Below are 22,404 nucleotides of genomic sequence, written 5' to 3'. Positions count from 1 at the left end.
GGTACTGACTTTCGATGCCATGTGCTCCCGGCCTCAAGGCCTATCTCATAGGGCTTTACACATCAGCAGCATGTGGCTAATTTATTAATCTGTCTCTTCTGTTCTGCATGTAAACAGGCCTCTGCTGTCACCAGTGATCAGAGAAAGAGGAAGTAACTTTGTTTATGTGAGTGATAATGGTCCTACGTGAGCACGCAATTATAGACGATATTGTATTGTGCATTAATTGGGAAGATAAAAAGGGTAGGTTTCTGGTCTTTATCTGGAGTTGAAGATGAAATTCAAGTTCTACTCCTGAGAATAGTGAGCAGGTTTAGCCAGGAGAGGTTGATTTTTAGCTTTCATATTTGGAGGTATGGTGTATGTTGGCTGGTCCTCGTTCGATGGCACATTGTTGGGCCGTTTTACATCCTCTCTTCTCCTCCTCAGCTGCCCTGTTTTGTTGCTCCAACCTCGTGTATCTACAGCTTTCTGTCTTGCCTGGCTGATAGAGTTTGTGTTTGGTCTGCAGGGTTGATGGTATAATTTTGATAAATCATTCTCGGAAGTGTAGACATTTTTTCCTCCTTTGTTTGGTTTCTTTAGACCTATGTGGGACGGGTTCCTCGGTGATATTGATGGGTTGATCTCATCCTCCCTGAAATAAAAAATTAAGCTAATGATTATCTTTCAATCCTTGGATACAAACCCGGTCTTAAGCCAGGCTCTGGCCAATAAGTTAACAGAGTGCTCTCTGACATGCATTTGTAAACATGGTGAAAGGACCTTCAGCATCACTCAGGGTCTTTGTAGCAATGGTTGACAATTTTTTGACCCTTCTTCCTGATGAACCCAGGCACGAACATGAACGATGATTGGTCCGGGTCATATTTATAGTGTTGCCAGTCTCCTGACAAAGACACGGCAAGAGTTGATAGCATTTTAATTGCCTAATCTGACAAAGTTATCATCACGAAAGACAAACATATTGTATAGTTTGAGGCCAGCTTTACTTATAATTGTTGAGATTTTCATGAAATACAACCCACTTTTTGATGTACGGACAGTATTTTTCCTGCCATACCCATTCAGTGTATTCACATTCTGTAAATACCTTTCTATATAGCAGTTCCCATTGTCAGTGGTGTAGTCGGCCTTTTCCTCCCTGGATTCAAATGGCCTCTGTATGCATAACTTCAGTGTGAGTTTGTTTGGGTCTAACGAGATATACACCAGTTGCTCTTCTGTTGTCTTTCTAACAAAGGAGAAACTCGAGCAGTGTTTGCCGTAGTATTAAACCCAACTATTGTTGTAACTTTAACCACAGCTGTCCTCAAATAAAGGACTCAATAGGACGACAAGATTTACAACATCAACGTTTCATACCAGCTCAGTATTTTACACAAATGGCAATTTATGTAGTTGAATGGCTTCCAAACAGCAGCAAGCATACATTTTACAAAATGGTGTGCTGGTGTGCTTAATGCATTTAGTGTGAGGGGGGGAGGAGGGTCTGAATGGAGGCGGAGGAATGTCTGGCCTAGTTCAAGTTAACAATATCACAGAATTTCACACTTCGTTGTGACCAACCTAGGCATGCGTAACCTTAAACACAAGAGTCAAATCGCAAGATTCCAAGCTGGACTTTCTGTGAGAAAGAGGGCCTGCATCTTACTCATGTACAGTATCAGACAGAGAAAGCATTGAATCCTTTTCCATGATCCTTCATATTAGAAGGTGAGAACTGGCCGCAGGCAGCGGGCTAATAAAACATTAAAGTGTCACAGGTTTTAGCCAAAATATTCTTTTTGTAAATGTCATGGAAAAAAAGAGTCCTGTACTCAGTAATACAAACTATGGAACAAGTAACAATATACACATTCATGTAAAAGTTTGAAAAAAATGGCTGTTGAGTTAGTATGTTTGTATGTATGTTTTTGGATGTAGCTCATGGTGGGATGGATGCAGCAGAGGCTGACTTTTTGGCACATCCTATCTACTTTCAGTTTTTTTTCCCACCTCCCACTGAGTTCTCGTTTGCCTGCCTCCCACTCAGTCCATCATCCCATGCAGATTGCATCACAAATAGAAGCCTGTACTGTGGCTGTTTTCTGGTAACGCAAGGAACTATTTCTGCACAAGTGGCCTTTGCTAATTGATTGGTTTTAAATATTTGGCATGACTCAACGACGGGGCATGTTCACTGTGTTTTTTTTTTAGCCCATTATAAACATGAAGTATGTTTTTGGGAGGAGCAGTCTGTCTGACCAACTGGTGCCCTGCAGCTGTCTCCATATGTGCTTCTATGTGTGCTGCAATGGAAGTCGGAGGACACCCAGTCTGGTTTGAAAATAAAACATTTTTGGTCATGTTGAGTAGTTTGGAGCAGCAGCAGTAGCCAGTATGGTTGTCATAGAGACGGGGGGATGGAAACTGCGTACTACTTAAATGGGCATCTTGAATAGAGATGTTCGTTTGAACTGTTGCAATTGCAATGAAATTATAACAACATTCATGACCACAAATGTTTATCATCATGGTTTGATATATTATAATTTTTTTTTTTTTTTTTTTTTTTTTACAAATTCATGTTGTATAATATCCTGATGTCGGCCATAACAAAGGATGAGTGCCACTGTGTACTCAGATGCATGTATATTTTTTGCAGATTCATATTTTCTAGTGTTAAATAGCTCATATTTGCTTTTAAAACAAAATAAGCCTGTTATTTGGTGACACTGGAGCTGAGAATGTATTGTCCTGTCAAACTAAATTGTCAACTGTTCCACACCTGAAAGAACGGAGCTTCCATCCTCAGTGCAGCGGTTATCTGTCTGTGTCAAGATGTCTTTGAACAACAGTTTAAAACATTCCTACAGCCATTGCTGGGGCCTGTCGAAGCTCTACTCTGACCTCTTTAGCTCGGGCAGACGCATGCTTATGTACAAACATCACATCCACAACTAGATTTAAATAATACCAGGCTGTATGCGACATGAAACCTGAAAGATCCCGGCGTTGAAATGAGGTGATGTCCTTCTGCTTCAGTACAGTTCTTTGAAATGAATGCTAGCTATTTCTGAATTCAAGTATCTTCTTTATTTGCTTCCCAGAAATGCTCATCTCGTGATCTGTTACAGCTTTTAGGCTGTAGATGTGTAAACACATGCTAAAATTAAACTTATTATCTGCTCGTGATTCTAAAACTGCCCAGAGATATTACTGTAGTTCCCTTTTGTTACACTAACATTACACTAATAATCTAAAAAGCTCTTCGTGGTACAGAATGGTTTACCTCTGATAAATATTTTGAATTGTAAATGATGAAACTGGAATCGCTGTGAAATGTAGTTTTGCTCAGTTGGAATCTGAGTTTATTATTAACATAATTAAATGCCAGAATCAGACAGGAAATGAATGTCCTTTTAAGCAACACTCTGAGACGGATCACTAGTTGTCGGGGCCATATCCAGGTTCACTTTAAAACCTCAGCTTCTAATTTCAGGGGTTTTGGTCAAAGCGACGCGTCATCTCGACACTCAGCTGAGAGAGTATCTGCTCTGAAATGTGTTTCAGGTTACATCTGAGCTCTTCAGCTATTACTGGACTGCATCTCTGGCAGAAATCCCTGCTGCCATGGTTGCCACCTCGAGACCCATGCCTCTTAGTCACCAGGGCAGAAATGTAACCTAATCAGGTGTCTGCTGCTCCCAGTGCATGAGCACACTGCACCCCGAACAGAGTGTGGATTGACTATGAAACCGTGTGTGACCAGGCACCCCTATGGTCCATGTTACTAGGTAATACCCTGTAATTTTCACATTTCTCTTGGATCCCTTGTTAAATCTTAAATTGCTTGGGGAAGTAAAGCTCATTCTCCATTGACCCTTTTCTTCTTTCTGCTTGGGGGCTATTTGATCTGGCCAACGCCAGGAAATGCGGTAGCTGGCAAAAGGTTCCAGGAGCTGGCGTATAACATAGAGATTGCTGCTTTGCATCTGGAGACTGAGTCAGAGTTGGCAGCGAGCAAGTGAACTACGCAGCTATCTCTCCACTCCAACAAGTGTTTTATTTTAGATACATCCAATGGACATCTTAATGCCAATGCTACTTGTTGCGCTTATTGTTGGCATCTTATCCAATGTGTGTTTGACTTCAGATAACTATCGCCGTACTATGGGTGAATCTGAATTTTTTTTTTTTCAAATGTGTTTATCTAGACTGCAGATCTTCATCACAATATGAGATTGAGGACCAGATGTAGATCAACTGAGTCTGCAATCAAAAAGTAAAAAGAGGAGATAAGCGCATCCGGATTTGATGGTTCTGTCAATGAAAGCCTCAGGCCCAGCCTTCTGTTTTAAAAAAGAGGACATCTATGTTTCCTCTGCTGCTTTGAAGGTCCGTCAGCAGTTGATTGTAACTGATTCTAGTCCCCAAGTCATGACCAAATGTCATTCTCATTGCTCAACATGTTTGTTGTTTGTTGACAAATTTCAACATTTGTATCACTCATCAAATTATTTCTGTCCCTGTGACGTTGTGGTTTGTGAAAATAATCCCGCATTGGAATTCCCCAGGAAGTGGCTGCGGGGCAGCTCGGAGCTTTGTTGAGCTGCAGGGACTGAACATTCTGGGAGTAATGGAAACGTATCCCACCCCTCTGCTCCTCCTTTGCCCTCCTGCAGCCCGGGGCGGCTATTCTTGGTTTTCCCATAAGGATAAATTCTTGCTTCAAATGTTGTGCAGCTATGCATGGGGAGTAACCTCTCTGTATAAGGCCACCCGGCTTGCAGAGGAGCTGAAATGGGCCCAGTGTTGCCGAATAGAAAGGACAATGAACCTCTGGGGATGTGAGGGTAACGAGCCTCTGGGGTACATCGTTTGGTTTTGAAGAATAGTGTTCAGATTTGACTTATTGTTCCTCCTCTTGTCATTGTAAAATGTGTATCTCTGCAGACACTTGGCCCAATGTTTATTGGATGAGCCTGGACATCAATTACCAATTCATGTCTTTGTTTATCATTTAGTGTGTCAAATGGCAAATATAAACATAAAACATGTAGATAGCAGAGCCCAAAATAGCTTAAACAGAGTCAACTTAAATTTCTCAAATTTTTTGACCAAGACCCATAATCAGTGGTGGAGGGAGTATTCAGGTCCAAGCTAAAGCCCCATTTTCAAAACCTTATGTAAGTAAAAGTATGAAAGTTTTATATATTCTATAAGATCATCATATGTTTTTATTTTTTATTATTATTTGGTTTCTGTTCTGTAAGAACCACATATCTCCAACAAAGTCATCAAGTGCAGGAAAAACTGCATTTTCCAGCAAATCTACGTGTTTTTAAAAAAAAAAAAATAGTTTATTTAACTTAAAATCTTTCTCAATTTATAAAGGAACATCATAGGATATACATGTTGGTTTTCACGGGACAGGAAGGGTATGAAAAACGGTAATCCTAAAAGTAACTCGTACTTTAAGCTGTCAAACAAATGCAGTGGAGGAAAAAAGTACAATATTTGCTTTTGATATTTAGTGGAGAAGTATAAAGTTGCATAAAATGGCAAGATGTAAAATTTCTACTTAAGTACAGTACTTAAGTAAATATCCTTAGTTAAATTCCACCTTTAGCCTTAATTCTCCTCTTTTTGCCAGTTCTCCACCAGTGTGTTAAACAGATTTCCATTCAAATATCCAAGCCAAGGGTGAGATAAGCCTAATGACATCACTTGCTGCCTCCAGAAGCGCAGAACATATTGTTATGTAACTCTTTTCACAGGTTCTCTCCATGACTTGTAAACTGATCTTCAGGTGCACAATATATGGCATACCCCTCTTTATGTTTGAATAAATTACGGTGCCTTTGAAGAGGTTAAGAAGAAGGATATTTTTATCAAAAAAAAATGTTTTTTTTTACCTTTGTTCTGAAAAACATTAGAACATTTTCTGTAAATGAGTTTGTTTTTTAGGTCAGGATAGTTGAGATTGATGAGCTAAAACGTTCCCTGAGAAGACAAGTTGGAGCTGGATGGCAGTGTTTGCTTTCAGCCCATGCAGAACTGATGGCTCATTTTTATGTATTTCCAATTGTGCCTCGTGTTTTTCTTGTTCTTTTTAGTGATTAGCACTGACTTCTCTCTTTTGTCACTCAGTGCATCAGGGTGCAAAGTACATGTTGACAAATACGGCACCATTGCACATAGTGACACATGACCACCGGTGAAAATGCTTTAGCACACAATTTAAAATGACAATGATGAGCCTCGTCTCGCACAACTCCCATGATCCTGTTTGGAAATTCCTCTTTGACTCTCAACAAGAAACTGTACTGAGTTAAGTTTCCTTTTCTCAGTGTGTGCCACTTTGCTTTTTTCAGATAGCTTTGTGTCCAATGCGTCTCCTCTGCAGCCCTCTCAAAACTTATCCAATCTGACGCTGCAAAATTCTGCAGGATGGCCACAAAAATAGCCCTTTAAGACGCTGTTAATGTATGACTGTTCCACAATCACACTGTCAGTGCTCCTTGCCCTTGGCCGAAACCTTTATGTCTGGAACAACCTCACTCGCGCTCCCCACTTCCCTGCGAGCATCTGATGTTGCTTGTGGAGGTTGCAGAGTTTGAATAGCGCTATATAAGGGAAACCATTCTTTGTTTATTAGTTAAGGGAGAGTACCTGGGAGTGCTGCCAGGCTTCTCAGAGTAGAGAACGGGGAGAGAAAGAAGATGAAACACCACTCAAACAGAGTGTACTCTGCTATGTGGAGCTGTAAACATTGGTCCTTTTTTTTTTTTTTCTTTTTTAAAAGGGGTGATAGGATTGTGGCAGCTGGCTTGCATTACATGTGGAAAGCTTAGTATTAATCAAGTGGCTGAAAATAGCCTTTCATTTGTTCACTGGGCTATGGGCAGGGCAGGACAATGCAGCTGGCCATAAGGATACAGTGGATACATTAGCTACCTCCCGATGCCTTGTGGTCGTTATCAGAGATATGAGAAGAGGGAGAGAGTCCATCTGCCTGCAGAAGTCCACTCTTCTTGACCTAACAGCTTTGCATTTTTTACCAGAGAAAACTGCAAACAAGACCTGCCAAAGAAACATTTTAGTTTAGATTTAAAGATTTTCTGATACTCTACTACTTGACATGGATAAGAAACTAAGCTAATAGAACCTTACAGCTTCTCCATTCATTTAAGATGGCTGCTGGTTAGGTTAGGTTCGGTAGTTACTTTATTAATCTCCGAGGGGAATTTTTTTTCGCTACAGTAGCATACAGAAGCAACAAGATAATAATAGAACAGTAGAAAAGCAATAAAATAGCAGTAAAATTATAAAATATAAATATAAAATATAAAATGCACAGTGTATACAGTACAGTATATATCTATATATATTATATACAAACAACCAAAAAACACAGTCAACAGTATTATTTTGCCAGAGGTGAGTTATTGTACAGTCTTATTGCGGTCGGCAGGAATGATCTCCTGTATCTGTCCTTGTGACAGCGGAGCTGGAGGAATCTTTTGGAGAAAGTGCTCCGCTGTCCCTGCAGCAGGTGGTGGAGAGGGTGGTCAGGATTATCCAATATGGATAATAGTTTGTTCAGCGTCCTCCTCTCCACCACCTTTTCCAGACTATCCAGATTGTAGCCGATGATGGAGCCGGCCTTCTTAACCAGTTTGTTAAGTCTGTTGGTGTCACCAGCTCCAATGGTGCATACTGTTGTGCAGTGGTTATTGCAGGTGACTATCTGTGTGGCTGGAGATGCTTTAATTTATGACCCCACAGCTCTTTTAACATGTAAATATATCTGAAGTCCCCACTTTTAGATATCTGTGAAAAACACATTAAATCAAGTTGTCAACAAGGCTTACTGCAGGTTTACTGTTGTCAGGTTGGTGGAAGCCAGTCGTGGAGGTGGTGCTAAGTCATAAGTTGCAGTGCTCCGATTTGGTTGTCAGCTTTGTATAATCATTGCTGCACAGTTTGCCTCTGAATACACTCTACATGAACTGCATGTGGTTTCACCTTCAACTTGTTGGTGTTTTTCTTTGTGTAGGATTAATGAAAAGTACGGGATCTGATGCTTCATAAGCAGCGTGTGCTTATTTTCTCCAGGCAATTGTTTGCAAACAGTGGCATAATCACTTCTACTCCTCGTTTGAATTTGATTGAGATAATCCAGTGTCAGTATTTTCTGCTTTGCCAATTTAAAATAAGATTGCTTGTGGTAATCTTCTGAGTCCAAAGTTTGTGCGCCCAGTGTTTCATATCGACGTGTCTGTGGGGAGCTTGTTCTCCAGCTGGCAAAGAGACAAATGCTGCATTGTCAGATTCCTCTATTTAGATGGACTCAGGCATTTTGTCTTTTGGAGACGGGGTAGAATGCCAGCCTTGTCCTCAGTCGGGTTACTTATCTCCCTAGTGCAGAGCACGCCCTCAGGGAAATTACTTGTGGGGGCATCTCCACCCACCCCTTCAACTGTTTGGCAACATGATTGAATGATGTCTCCCCATTTTAGGACCGACTTCCCTCTTTGGTACTTATACGGTTCAAGTCCGGCATCTTCTCAATTAGCTACAAGATTATTTGTGTTTGTAAGGCTGGCAGGAAAACCCCAGGTGGGAATTTGTTGCTGGCCGCTGTTAAGGGAGTGCTCATGCAGAGACGCAGTCTGGATTTTGAATTGGCAACAGGCACTGCTAGGATGGTGGATTTAAAAGCCAGTTACAAGTGGCAGATGGGAAATGGGATTTTTAGTTTTTGATCTGTTTTCCCGGATGTCAAGTGCAGCTTGTTCCCTGATTGGAGTTTTGCTAACTGTGCTGCCAAGCACTTTGCCTTCATGCAGCTGTGGGAGCACGTGAACACTCCTGAGCAACCTGGCATCCCTGTGTGCTTCGGACTGCTGAGCATTCCTCAGCCGTCCCTCACCCTGCAGGGCTTTATTAAGGCAGGCTGTGTTTACCTGAAGCAGACACACACTCATGCCTCTGTTTTTATGGGAGGGGATTGGCATGCGGTGCTTGTGTTATAGTGATAATATGGAGAGGCACATATAGATATATAGATCTAGATATTAAAAGAATAGTTTGACATTTTGGGAAATATACTTTCTGGCCAAGAATATGTTTACAGTCAAGACATTTTAGGTGATGATTCATTTGTATCCACTTGTATAGAAAACCTGACCGCACCTCACGCATGTCAATCAATCCAGACACACCCTCAAACAGAACTCTTTCTGAGCCCTAATAACTAATTAATTATCAAATTGTTTTCAGAATGACCAAAATACTGATCACAAGGACTCAATGACAGCATATTGACTAGTGGAAAAAAAAAAAAGTCATTGACTTTGTATTTCTTTAAAGAAGTCGAATGGGAGACCCTGGAGCCAGAGTGTTTTTGGAGTCAGCTCCTAGTGGCCCTCGATGGCATTGCACTTAAAGGCACTTCTCTGTTGGCTTTGCTTTTCAGACCTGGAACCTATGTCCATTTTTACACACAGTCTGTTGGGATAATATTGCTTGTCTGGCACTGTCAAAACAGAAAAAAAAAAATCAACTTACTGGCAACTCTAAATTTGCCTAAATAACAAACTGTAGGTTTGTTCAATTTAAAGTTAAAGAGAATGTTAAAACAACAAGTTAGGGACTTGTAGTCAGTGTATGTGCTGGAAGTATCTTTTAACCAGACACAGTGTGCTAAATTATGCTGCTGTCTCTTTCATGAGATGACAGTGGTTTGGATATTCTAACATAACACTCAACAAGAAACCACAGATAAGTGTATGGTTTTCACATGCCAAAGCATTCATCTATAACCATCATGGTAGGAAAGTATGTCGCTTAAATACAGAGCGCAGCTCTCTGAAATACTGTTTGTTGTCATATTTATCCGGCACCTTTGGTATTAATTAGTGTCAATGTCCTCCTTTTTAGAAAATACTTTTATATACGTAAATACATTTTTCCTGCAGTGATCCCCTCATTCTGCAGCATGCATTGAATTCATACTGCCGGTCGCCTCCTTCCCTCCTGTCTCTGCCTTTGGTGCTGTTGTGGTATTCCTACTGAAAGATAAGCCGTCCTGGAATCAGCCCCAGTCTGCTGACCTAGCAGGAAACAGTAGCAGCCCCACACCCCCATCTGCACCACCGCCCCCAAACCTCAGCTCAGTCGCTTTCCCTCTTTATCTCATCTTTTCTTTCTCTGCCAGCCGAATCTACCCTCCTCCTAATTTCTCTCACCCCTATCTTTGTTTCACCACCCCATCTATTCGCTCCTCAACCCACTTGGCTAGCAAGCATGTCAACATGTCGGCTGCAACTCAGTCCCAGGAGTGAAATGACAGGTTTGGCGTGCTGGGCTCTAAATCAGCTCACACATCTGGTAAATGGATCAAGTGTGGTGTATAGATGGATAGTCATACCGCCTGGGTGACATTTAGAATTTATTTTCATTGTGTTTGTCTGATAGACTCCTCATGCATAATTCTCAATGACTGGAAATGGGTCACCAGACCTTAATTTAGCTGGAGGTTAGTATTACTGTCACTTTATAATACACAGCTCATACATAGTTCATATGCTGCTAGAATTATAGGGTTACTACAAAGTCAAAGGAGCAAAATGGAATTTAAGAGGATTTTCACTCAATCCATACTTGCATGCGTTCACACTTTAAATGTTTGGAAAGCTGTCACCTGCATTTTATGCCATTTGTTCTTCTCTACTACACTTTGGTACATTAGATTATTAGACTATGAGATAGTGACACAGATAACGTATCATGTGTCCTGACATGTGTAGTTTAGCCTATAAACCATTTTTTTTAAGATATTAAAATGGCTGACAAAGACCTAATTTCACGAGGAACTTTTCCATTTTTGGAAAGTGTGTTAGGTTGCATGATACAAGGATAAAATCTGAGTAAGGATGAGTCTGATTGGAACCAGAATCATTGCTGTCATGTGTAGGCTATAAAAGATATATAGGAATTTACAGAAATATCCTGATTTCAGACACATAAACAAACATTAATGTGTGAACATGTTTTGCAGCTGCACAAATTTCTCTTTCTCTCTAACATCAAAGGTCATAACGTTTTAAGTTCTCCGTCTTCATACGATGGGATCTTTAAACATCTTGTGTGCCATCTGACTCCCCAAACAATGCACACGATCTAATGTGTATGAGGTGAATGGGGAGAGGCTCCTGCCTGCTCCTAACAATAGAACTGACAAGCAACAGGGCCAGGCTTTCACTTTGCAGACAGCAGGGTAAAACTGGGCTCGGAGTAGCCTGATTGTTCAGCCACAATAGGCAGTCACAGCCCTGTAAGGCAGTTTACCTCCCATGTCATGTATTTCTCCTCCTTCAGTGTCCCTGGGCCTCTGAACAGCCACCAGCCTGCTTTTTAATTGGTTTTCCTGCCTGTACATCAGCTTACCTGCCTCAAATTGTTATCATATCAACTTGGCCGGGAATTGCAATGGACTGTTTTTAATGGGGCTTTATAGGAAAGTGTCACACCTAGAGAGGTACTCATCCATTTAGAAAACCTTAAATGCAAAAGCAGCTAATGGAAAAGATAAGGGATGGCAGAGCAGTGCTTAAACTAATTAGAATGTATGTCAATCCATATGGCTCTTGACTGTATTGGGTTTTGAAGGCCAAAGCTACAGTAGCAGACCGTTAAATGTCTGCTCGCAGCTGTCCACCCAATGAGCGGATTAGAGGACTCCCATATCTGTACGGCTAAGATGCAAAAGAAGATTAGGTCGGCAGCTCATGAAGAGTGTTGGTCCATCCTAATCTGCAGGACTGCCAGACTGACACACAGCTTTTTGAACTTGGCTTTGATGATATATTGTAGCTTGTAAATAGTGTGCTCACTTCAGTGGCTGCCTTCAGTGGCTCCTTTTTATAGGGCGTTTGTTAGGATGAGTTTAAGGGCGCGCACACTGGCTTTCCCAATATGTACCAACCAACATGAGAGGCGACCCAGTATGAACTATAATGTGCCAAACATTTTTTTTTACTGCTGATGTTTCTCTAAAGCGACTTGTGCAACATTCCCACTACATGTGATGCGACATTTGTTCTTGTAGCTCAGCTGTTTTCCCCTACATTAAACATCAATACCACACATTGACTCAAGTTAACAAATCTTTAGATTACCCTGACAATGATTTAAGCCATTTGTCTCCAGCTTTTCAAATGTTTGTGGTGCCAGCTGGAATATTAAAACTAAACTACTGGTTACAGTATGGTTTGAATTTTCAACTCCAGGTGTTCGTAGAGGTACATGCAAAGTGACCAGGAGGTGTAACCAGAGCACAGTATCCATCATACCCTCCCATGGAGTTGGATTCGATTCAAGCTGCTCTGCTATGCCACGACTGCTTGGCAGCTGGTATCTCCAGGACGAAGGCCAAAACTTTCAACTCTGAAACTCAGTGGACTTCTATGGAGACCTGTTTCAAGATAGATGGGGGAAATGGGACAAAAGGTGAAACAATATGAACTCGTACGTTATATAATTTTTGTATGGTGGTTGAAGAGGAAGAATCCTGCTGGTGTGACCTGCCTTTCAGGGTCAAACATTTTAAGAGAATTCACAAGGGCTGCTTTACTTGTAATGATGGATGGTGGTTAATGAGTAACTGAAGAGAAATGGGTGGTGACTGACAACAAGTCAGTGCTGTTCGTAATGGTTTCTAAAGGATGTTAATGTATTCTGAAGATGTGCTTCAAGACATTATAAAGACTTTCAACAGTTCATGTATTGTTTTTATGATCAGTAAATTTAAATCTCATCCACAATTGTAACGTTTCATATTGTCTTTTTGTTACAGTTTGATTGTCAGGGAACGATATGCTTTTGTCACTTATTTTTATTGTTCGTTGGCTGCTCAGAGAATGGGAAGCAGGGCAGAGTTGCCATCGGGAACATGCGAAAGGGAAATTGTAAGCCATTTTCCTTGGTCTATTAAGGTAGAATGTAGCCCTTAAAGCAATCACTTGAAATGTAATGACAATCTTTTTTAAGGGTATAAAGAATAGCTCAGATAATCCCCTGACTTCCAGTTTTAATGTTGCCTATTGTCTTGGACTCATTGCCAGTTTGCCTTTTCTCTTACTGAATTTGAGCTTTCAGGGTCTATGCCTACGCCTGAATTTCATAAGTTTGAGATGTGATAGTAATCTGCCAAGACTGATATCTTTCTTACCGAACGGCTGGGCTGATATTACGTTCTAATGGCGATTGACTGCAGACGCCACGAAACCTTAAAACATTTTTTTTTGTTAACTGCTTTATGAAACTCTTGTCTCACAGAAGTTTACACTCTTCAGCCAAAGACCAATAGGACACACAGTCACATGGACACTCACACAGGGGCCTCTCACGAGTTTAAGAGAACAACAACCTAAGTGTAAACCACATGTAAATCACAAATGTAAACACATTGTTGCTTCCCTGCTCCCACCCCCCACTTGGCTGGATGAGTTTAATTCCATTCATGGACCTGGGAGTCGGCCTGAGCAGGGATGAGGGTCTGTGTAATTGAATTTGTTGGCATGCCCCCCGACCCACCGCACCCACCCCCCACCACTCTGGAAAGGCAGGACTAATCACTGAGAATCTCTGCCCTCCCAAGAGAGGGTTGAATGGTTTCCTTGTATAGAAGAGAGATGAGAGGGGCTCTGTCATGTGTGTGTGTGTGTGTGTGTGTGTGTGTGTGTGTGTGTGTGTGTGTGTGTGTGTGTGTGTGTGTGTGTGTGTGTGTATGTGTGTGTACCTATTTTTGTATATAAATGTGGCTGTGTGGTGTTTGGTTTCCAGAGATTGTCTATACCTAGACCAGATTAAATGGTGTGTCCGGACACCGGGCTCTTGACCCCCTAACTTCTGCCGGGGAGGCTACGTAATGGTAATGTGCATGTGCGTGTATGTTTGCGCACGCCCACCCACATGTGATGCAGAGCAACAGCTGTTCCCCAGATGTCCTCAACTCCCCCAAAAAGGGGCAAAAAAAAAAAGAAGCAAAAAGCCCAGACTGAAAAGAGTACAGATGAGGCCCTGGATCTTTCCATTTTTCTTTATTTGTTTGGGAAATTAGGCATTAATCAATATCAAGGACATAGTCTGACATTATTTGATTTAATATATCTCATTACAATTATGTGATATTCTATATTATTGAGTCGAGAGCTGAAATTATTTGTGTATTTGTTGATTAATGAACTTATTTAGAGTTGTTGATTTTGCAGTCATCTTGTGGTGCTTTTCAGCTCCACCAACAGAACAGAGCTGGTTATATTAAAACTGAAGCGAATAAAAGCACTAAATATCTATAATAGTAGCTTCAAAAATGTGGATGCTTTTTTTTCTTTTGAATACAGCCTTCCACTTCTTGATTCAAGTTGAGATCATTTGCAGCAAAACTCAGTTCCTGACAGCGTGATTTGCAAAAATTCTTTATTTATCACACAGAAACAGCAAGAATACATGATTTGTGTTGATACAGTTGGAGGCATTATTGTTATTGGGAGCGGTGCACTGCTGGGTTCTTCCTTGGTCTGTGACATTACTGAGGTTGTTTCTGGTATTTGCACCGCTAGGTTTCATTATATTCTTCACATAGGTGGGAGGAAACACGAATATTTGCTAACTTTATTTTATTCACTCTTTATATTTTGCATATTTGCCAGCTGTGCTGCTCATTAATGATAAGTGTTGCATGGTTTCATCCCTTTCCTAACTTGATTTCTCTGTAGGTCTAATTTTTCTAGAGGCTAATAAGCTCTAGATGATGACTGCAGTTCCAGACAGGTGGCTCCCAATGAGAGGGCAGTGGGCAAGGAGTCCCTCACCACACCCCCTCCATCGCATTTATCAAGCCCAGATCCCATGGACCCATTTAGCTAATTGCATATCAAGGTCTGCCATTTATCCATGACAATGCTGGAAGACACCAGACAATTAGTTAGTGGGCTTCAGTCAATCTGTGCTGCAAGGCTGAGCTGTGATGTTTGCCATAATTTAGGACTTCCAGTCCCCTGCTACACACAGCTAGAAAGCAGCAGCTTCATCCTTGAGTATGTTTTCTTGTCAGTGTTGCTTCTCAAAATTCACCCCGCTTCTCTGTAAGAGCTGAATTTTTCGGTCCTTTCTGTGGTTCAGAGGAGTTATTTGTGGAACAAAGGGTCACTCTGCCTTTGAATTACAGGGACTGTTAGGTTGCAGCGTTAGGTTTCATTGATTCAGTGTAATGGAGCCGTTGGAGAGGAGCTTTGCTGATGTTGTGGGGGAAATGACTGGATTCTCCTTGATGCTACAGTTTAATGCCCCAAGGACGTGCCTTCAGAGACAGTCATGTCCCAGCTGAACGACCGCACTGGGCCAGTTGTCTAACTTTTTGGATGGATTTTGGATGATAACAAGCTTCATTGTACTTGAAAAGGGAATAAATATTTGGCCTAAGTTAATAAGATTCAGGATTTTCCTTGTCAGTTTGAAACTTTAAGACAATTGCAATTTGCAGTTACTTTTGCTGTCATGTTGGACAGTTAAGTCATAAAGTTAACACATACATTGTCATATTCAATGGACATTTTCGGTTTTTTTGTCAGAAGGACTGAGAATAATGAGTTTTAAACTGTTCCTTTAAGAGAATCAAGTCTGTATACTGAAGTCGTTTGTGCAACCCTCTGAAGAATTTGGGGAAAATGTGGATGGGAATGAGCTATGCTTCCCCTCACTGAACAGCTGCCATTGATCTTTGAGGTGGCCTACAGCAAGGAACTTAGCACCCAACCCCCATTCGTTTTAGTGGAGTTGCTCGGCAACAACTGTGTGTGCAATAAATCAGGTTGTATAATTAATTCTAATATCTTAATTTTCTTGATAGATACAATTTGTATTGATGTGCTCCTGTCACAAGCACCCTCACTCATACACACGTCTTCTCTAAATGATACGAGTTGCAACTTTGACCTGTGTCTAATCCAGCTGTGTTGATAGTGTTTGATGTTCAGACATCATGGTGAGCTGTTTCATTAAAGCCTCATTTTTGGGGCTGGGGCAAAGTGTTTCCCAGGCACCATATTGTCTGACCCGTCCCCACTCTGTTCTCCTCTGCACTCTGTGATTAATGAAACTGCAGGATGGACGAAACAATGAAGTCCCGAGTGGCATATTGTGGCTCCGAAGTTTGCCAGGGGCAATGTGCCCCACCTCTGGAAACCCAAGGGGGGTACCGGAGGAGTTTCCCCACTCTTCAAGTTTTCAGCAGAGCGAAGTTACTTTTTTAAGCACATAGCTCCTTCTTGTGTCTGTGGTGACCCTCAGGTTGTGTTTCCTAAACTGAGCATGTTTGATTTTGCTCAAAGCAATCCCCCTCAGGCTCCAAAGAGGAAAAATTACAGGAATGCAAATGTCTCTTAACTTGTGTGAGATAAGGTTTCTGTCTCCTCGGGCATGTTTTGTTAAATTCGTCAGCTCACATTTATATTGTCCTCGAGGCATTTTCAGCTCTTTCCAGTGATTCCTTTCCTATTTTGCTGTTGTTTGATCTGTGAGAAAGTTTCTCTCTCGCGTTGTGAAGTGGGTTTAATATGAAGCCCCGTTAATTGGCACCTTAACAACCCCGTATTATCACAGAGTATAAACAGACCGCAGTTTCGGTAATATTTCCAGTATAACACTGTGCTTTAAATGTTGAAGTAAGTCTGGATCACACACCTTGTTACTTTTCCAGTTTAACGAGTCCAATTCCTTTCTATTATCTTTTTATTTAAAGTCAAATTCACACATCATAGTCAGTTTTCAGGTCTTAAGTAGTGCTGTTGCATATGTGGAAAAAGTTGTATAAAGCCTGTCAGTTTACAACTGTGGAGTTAATCTCTGTTAGAGGCTAATGAAGGCTACATTAGCGACTAGTAGCATAACTGATTGAAATCTCCAAAACTGTTGGCAGTCAAGTTGAAATGTGGGTAATGTGGACAGCAGATTTTGTGAAAGGAGAAAAACTCTCAGCGAAATACTGGCGAATGCCCTGAAAACTGAATTAAATGAAAAATAGCACGGCAACAGGATGTGCCCGAGTGTCACTTTTATCCTTTTTTCATTGGATTGCTCTTTTTATTTTTTAAAAGATATTTATTGTTGTGATGTCAGTAGAACTTGAAAAGTGAGTCATTGTGTGAATCATATGCTTCCCCGTAAGAAACTGCTTCCCAGTAAAACCTTTTCCAATGCCCTGCCAAATATGTCAACAAGTCACAATGACACTCGAGGGACTGGTTGTTGTTTTTAGGTGCCCGAGCAAAAGCCAGTGGGGCTCTGAGGGAGTGGATGAGTAAGCACTGGAGATTGTTAGCAGCACTGAACCGTCTTTGCTTTCATCAGAATGCAGCTGTTTTGTCTTCTAACTAGAGCTGCAACGATTAGTCGAATAATTAGTTAGTTGATCGACTGAAACATAATCACCGCATATCTTTATAATTGAGTAATCTTTTTTTTTTCTTTTTTCTTTTTTTTAATGAAAAATGCCGGAACTCTCAGATTCCAGCTTCTTGAATGTGAATATTTTCTGGTTCCTTTAGTCCTCCATGATAACAAACTGAATATCTTCTGGTTGTGTACTATTGTTTGGGACAAAACCACCGTGCACAGTGGGCTTTGTAAAACACTGGTTGACATTTCTTTGACCATTTTCTGACATTTTGAAGACAAAAAAAAATGAATTGATCAATCCAGAAACTAATCGACAGATTCATTGATAATGAAAATAATCATTAGTTTGTTCTTTGCGCTTGGATTTATTAATTGATGGATTAAGCCGTCTTTGTCCTCTTTTTGTACAAATTATGCAGAATCCTTATCACATATTCACCTGTGTGTGAAAACAACTCACTTCACCGGTGTATAGGTTTGCATGGCTGATGAATTACTGCACAGTCCTCTTGAGTGTTTGTGAGAATCTGAGTGTTGGTGTAACTGCAGTGCGTGCAGAGCCTCCCGAGGGAGACGGGACAGGCAAGAAGCGAGAGCCTGCAGTGTGCTGCTTTTCCCTCCGATGATCCACCTTTAGAGTGTCTCTAACTTGTCCCCCATCAGTCGTCGAGCCTGTCAGTGGAACGGCTGCAGCTCGTGTCATTAACTCTGGCTAAGGGCACTGTACTGCACCACCTGGACAGGTGTAATAATCCACACTGCCTGTTGTGAAATATTCTAGTTGTTCTGCTGCAGATTATGTTGGTCTAAAACATTTGGGAACTTTAACTACAGCAAAATACCACATATACTAAAGAGAGTGCACATGATGACAACGTGTTTTGTAGCTAAATATTGTTTCTACTGCATACTACATAAAAGGGACTGTCTCTCTTTAGTGAGTATATAGAATGAAAATTTGGAGACGTGGTTATTATTCTGCTTAGGACTGAATGATTCAAATAAAAATCACAATAGCCAGTTAGGCTATAACAAATATTAACAACATCCTAAGCATTGCCTGCTTATTTAACCAGGTGAAGCGAGTTAATGTTATAGCTTCTAAAGTTGACCAGACTACAAAATGAAACTCTTGGTTTATTTTGCTCTTTTCAATCATCAAAGTTGGTTTACTTACGAAAGAAACACCACTTTATATCCGTGTGATGTTTGAAAAGATAGTTTACTGTGTTTTTTTGCCTTTCAAAAGGACCACAGACCAGCGGGTCTGTTAGAACAAGCTGGCCTTACATCATTTGATGACAGCTGGCTAGCAGCTCATTAGTGGAACAATTTAAAATAGGCAGACAGTTGAAACTTTATTTAACTGTTCTTTGTAAAACAATAAATTTGGTCAGCGCCTCTTCATCATCATAATGAACAGAAACATTTTAACTTGAGGCGTGTTGACATGAAGTGGCTAATTTGAAAAAGGCTCTGCTCCTATCACTACCCGTTGCTCGCTGTTGCTTGGATAATATCATTCAATGAAACCGTCACTGCTGTTTATTTGTCGTGTTGCCGTCTAGCTGACACAACACTGTGTGGTTGGAGCAGGTTTGTGTTTTACGGTGAACCATTGGGTGTTTTTGAAAGCTGCCTTACCAGGACTGCAGCAGATTTAGCCGGCATTATGATCATCCAGCAAACGATGCTGTTCCAGACTCTTTTTCAAAATCTCTGGGTACAGTTAATATTTGCACCACATGTTCGAACTGTGTAGAATCTACCCATTATTAAAGTGGGGACTTGGCTGATAATGTTTCGGTGTACATTTGACACATCATGTGACATGGATGCTAACTTAAGCATATTTTATGTGTAGAACTATTTTTTCTCCGATGTAAGCATAATAGGATATTTCACTGTTTAATAATGCATGATTCTGCTGTGCTGTATGTTCCCATCTGCTTAGAAACACATTTTCATTAGTGCAGAGCTCTGGTGTCATGCAGGCTAAGTGATGTTTTTGCAGCTCTTCGTTTTTTTTTGGCATTGAAAATATTCTTTTAATTGAACTGGGACGTTTTCTGGTTTTGATGGACATGCTTGTTAAAGTTGCATGTATCTCCTTAACCAGATTCAGTTTTACCCTTCTTTTCTGAAAGGAAAGCTCATAATTATTTTGCATATCTTAATTATACTTTGCCTTGAGTGTTTTATCCTTATGTTGCCAAATATGGCATAGCCTATTACAAATACCTAAAAATACAATGCTGAGCATTTGTTCCTGCATTTTTATGGAGCATGAACTCTCTTGCTATCTGATCCATTTCTTCCATTTGTACAGAGGAAAAATTGTAATTATCTTTGTCTGTAAAGTTAAGCTATATGCGTCACTACTGTTCATTTGTCTCATTAATGTCCCATTTGTTTTTCAGCTGTGAAGATCAGCAGAGATCCAAGGCTGCATTTTCCTCAGTAATAAGGTAGGAGAGGCTGTAGAGGAGGCATACAGTGACAGAATGGCTCTCAAGTCATCTGTTTGAACTGTGGCTGGAGTGTCTTTGCAGCCACAGACATTACAGCTGGCGTACAGCACCACTTATGCATGAAAGAGAAAGTAACTGAAAATGTGGGATTTAACTTTTCATTAAATTGAATTAAAGTATGAAATCACACATTTGATTAACTGTAATAGACACATTGCACTTTGACTTCATGTTGTAGAGGTAACGCCTTGTGTTGACGCAGACTCTGAACTGATGAAATAATCTAATTTGCCAGCACTTACTCTTCTAGTGATGCTGTATTACGAAGTTCCACCTTAATAGAAATTCACATATCAATGTTCATGGCTGTTTACGTATTACGTATGGCGGCTGCTGTAAGCTACACTTGAGATGTACTAGCTTCTATCAGTGTTGGTGTACAGTTACATGTTACTGCTCTGTCATGTGCTACATGTTTGACCTTGCGAGCCTCTTTAGGATAAGGAGTAGTTCCCAGCTGCCATGGAGCCATATGGAAGCATACTGTGAAGACAGAGTTTTAGTTTTTGTCCTGCAGGCTCTGCAGTCTGTCACAGTTCTCCTGTATTTTCTCGCATTTATATTTTGATGTTTTGTCCTTTTGCTTTCTTTTTTTTTAGTCTTTATGAGTCATTCCCCTCACTTACACAATCAGAGCAATTCACTGAAAGCTTTCTATTAGACCAATGTCATGTCACTTCACCTGTATAACTCCCTCTAAAGCATCAGGTCCAGCAGCTGAAGCTAAACCAGCTACTTTCACTTAATTTGTGCTTACCTTACAAAGGAGAAACGTGTGTAACAGCTGCTTTAACGCCGCTTGCCAGGTACACTTATACAATTCGCATGTGACCTCTTTTGTGGACACAAAAGATGATATTAATTCCTTTTAGGTGACCAATAGAAGCCAATAAAATATGCAATAAATTGAATGTGTGTGTGGCTGTATTCACGCCTCCCTGACAGCATACAATAATGTAACGTTCCAAGTTGACTCAATGCACTGCTTTCAGAGGGCAATTAACTGGCAGCATCTGGTGCCCAGCTTCTCTGTAACCATGCTCCACTCCACAAATCAGTTTACAGTTGCTGTGTGTTTTAGTTTTCCAGCAATTAATGAGCTCTGATGTTGATTTGTCTCATGCCATGCTTCAACAAACAGCCAGATCTCAGTATAATATGATGTGCTTTGAGTCTAAGGCTTAAAAATAATAAGGCTACAGGTTTAAAAAGTGACTTTTGGAAGTAGTAACATAATCCTCTGGTTTGTCCCTCTGTTTGTCTGCTGAGAAGTGATCTGTTTCCCCTTTAGTTCTGCCTGGTGTTTAGCACGGCTGAAAGGCACAAACAAATCAGTGTCTTGCAGAATGTTTTAGCCCAAACATTTGTGTTTTCATGTAACATATAACATGGCATAAAATTCCATATAACAAAAAGGGTTTTCCCATTCATCATTTTTTTTGTTTTTTTTTTGTTTTTACTTTTGAAAAGGGTGGTGTGCTTTTATTTTAATGTGATGGAATATACTTTAAGCTGCCAGAAAGAGGGGGCATAACTTGTGACAACAAACTGAAGATTTGAGTGTTTCAGGCTTAACTTTTCCTTCACAGTGAAAGCCTGTTTATACAGTTTCTGTCATGGCTATTCTCAACTAGTGTGATTCCAGACAGCCTCCACCAGCTGTTCACTGTCAAGTCTGTTGACATGTTAAACTGTTTGCTCATAGCTGATAGTATAGTTTGAGTTCAGTTTATCAAACTGCAAAACTATATTTATAAATATAAATATTTTGGTTTTAAAAGCATCCTCAGCAAAAAAAAAAGTTCTTGGAAAAACACGTTTTGTCTTTAGGCATTTCTATATTTCATACTGGTAGTCAATCTTTGAAAGGTCTCACATCTTCCACCTTTCCTTTTTTACATTGCTTTTTTTTTTTTTCATCAATCTATAGTATGCATTGGGAGCACATTTTTAAGAAGCTTGTTTTAGTTTTTATTTACCACTTTAAGTCACTAGATGAGCAGAGCAGCAGTCTCACCAAGCAGCAGATCAGATTTCCATAATCTGTTCATTTTGGAGGAATTCAGTTCCACTTACATAGACTGAAGAACCTCCATTTTCTTAGTTTATAAATGAGCAAAAGTTCTGCTATTGATCTGCGACAACACTAATTCAGTTATTTACTAACTGTCATCTGTTGCAGACATGATGTAACTGCATTTGTTCAGCCAAATGGGATAAAACAGTTATCTAGTTATGGTGAGTGTAATTACTATGCGAGGAGGTTTATTACTTTTTAAACATCCCAACTTTTCCACATGATACAGCCTTCAGTGGATGTACTCATTAGTGTTGTACTGTCAGCCACTCTCTTGCCAACAAGATCCAATTAATTGTAAAGGCCTTTAAGTGCTACTAAACAGCCTTGCCATGTTCTTTTTAT

General features: G+C 40.4%; 1 protein-coding gene across 5 annotated transcripts in view; it reads left to right on the top strand.

Moving 5' to 3' along the window:
• Positions 1-22,404, top strand: part of tln2a (talin 2a) — a 92,504-nt gene that overhangs the window by 2,455 nt on the left and 67,645 nt on the right. For 4 of the 5 annotated variants that reach the window (XM_069173377.1, XM_069173378.1, XM_069173380.1 and 1 more), the window contains exon 2: positions 19,872-19,919. The exons of the other annotated variant lie outside the window; for it this stretch is intronic. The gene's annotated coding sequence lies outside the window, so the exon portion shown is untranslated. The remainder of the gene's footprint in view (positions 1-19,871; positions 19,920-22,404) is intronic. 5 annotated transcript variants of the gene reach the window in all.

This window comes from Embiotoca jacksoni, unplaced genomic scaffold, assembly GCF_022577435.1.
Source record: "Embiotoca jacksoni isolate LCO1_2020_lvr unplaced genomic scaffold, fEmbJac1.0.p SCAF_6, whole genome shotgun sequence".
Classification (NCBI taxonomy): Eukaryota; Metazoa; Chordata; class Actinopteri; family Embiotocidae; genus Embiotoca; species Embiotoca jacksoni.
Note: the sequence above shows the minus strand (reverse complement) of the source record. Positions and strands in the feature narration are given on the sequence as shown.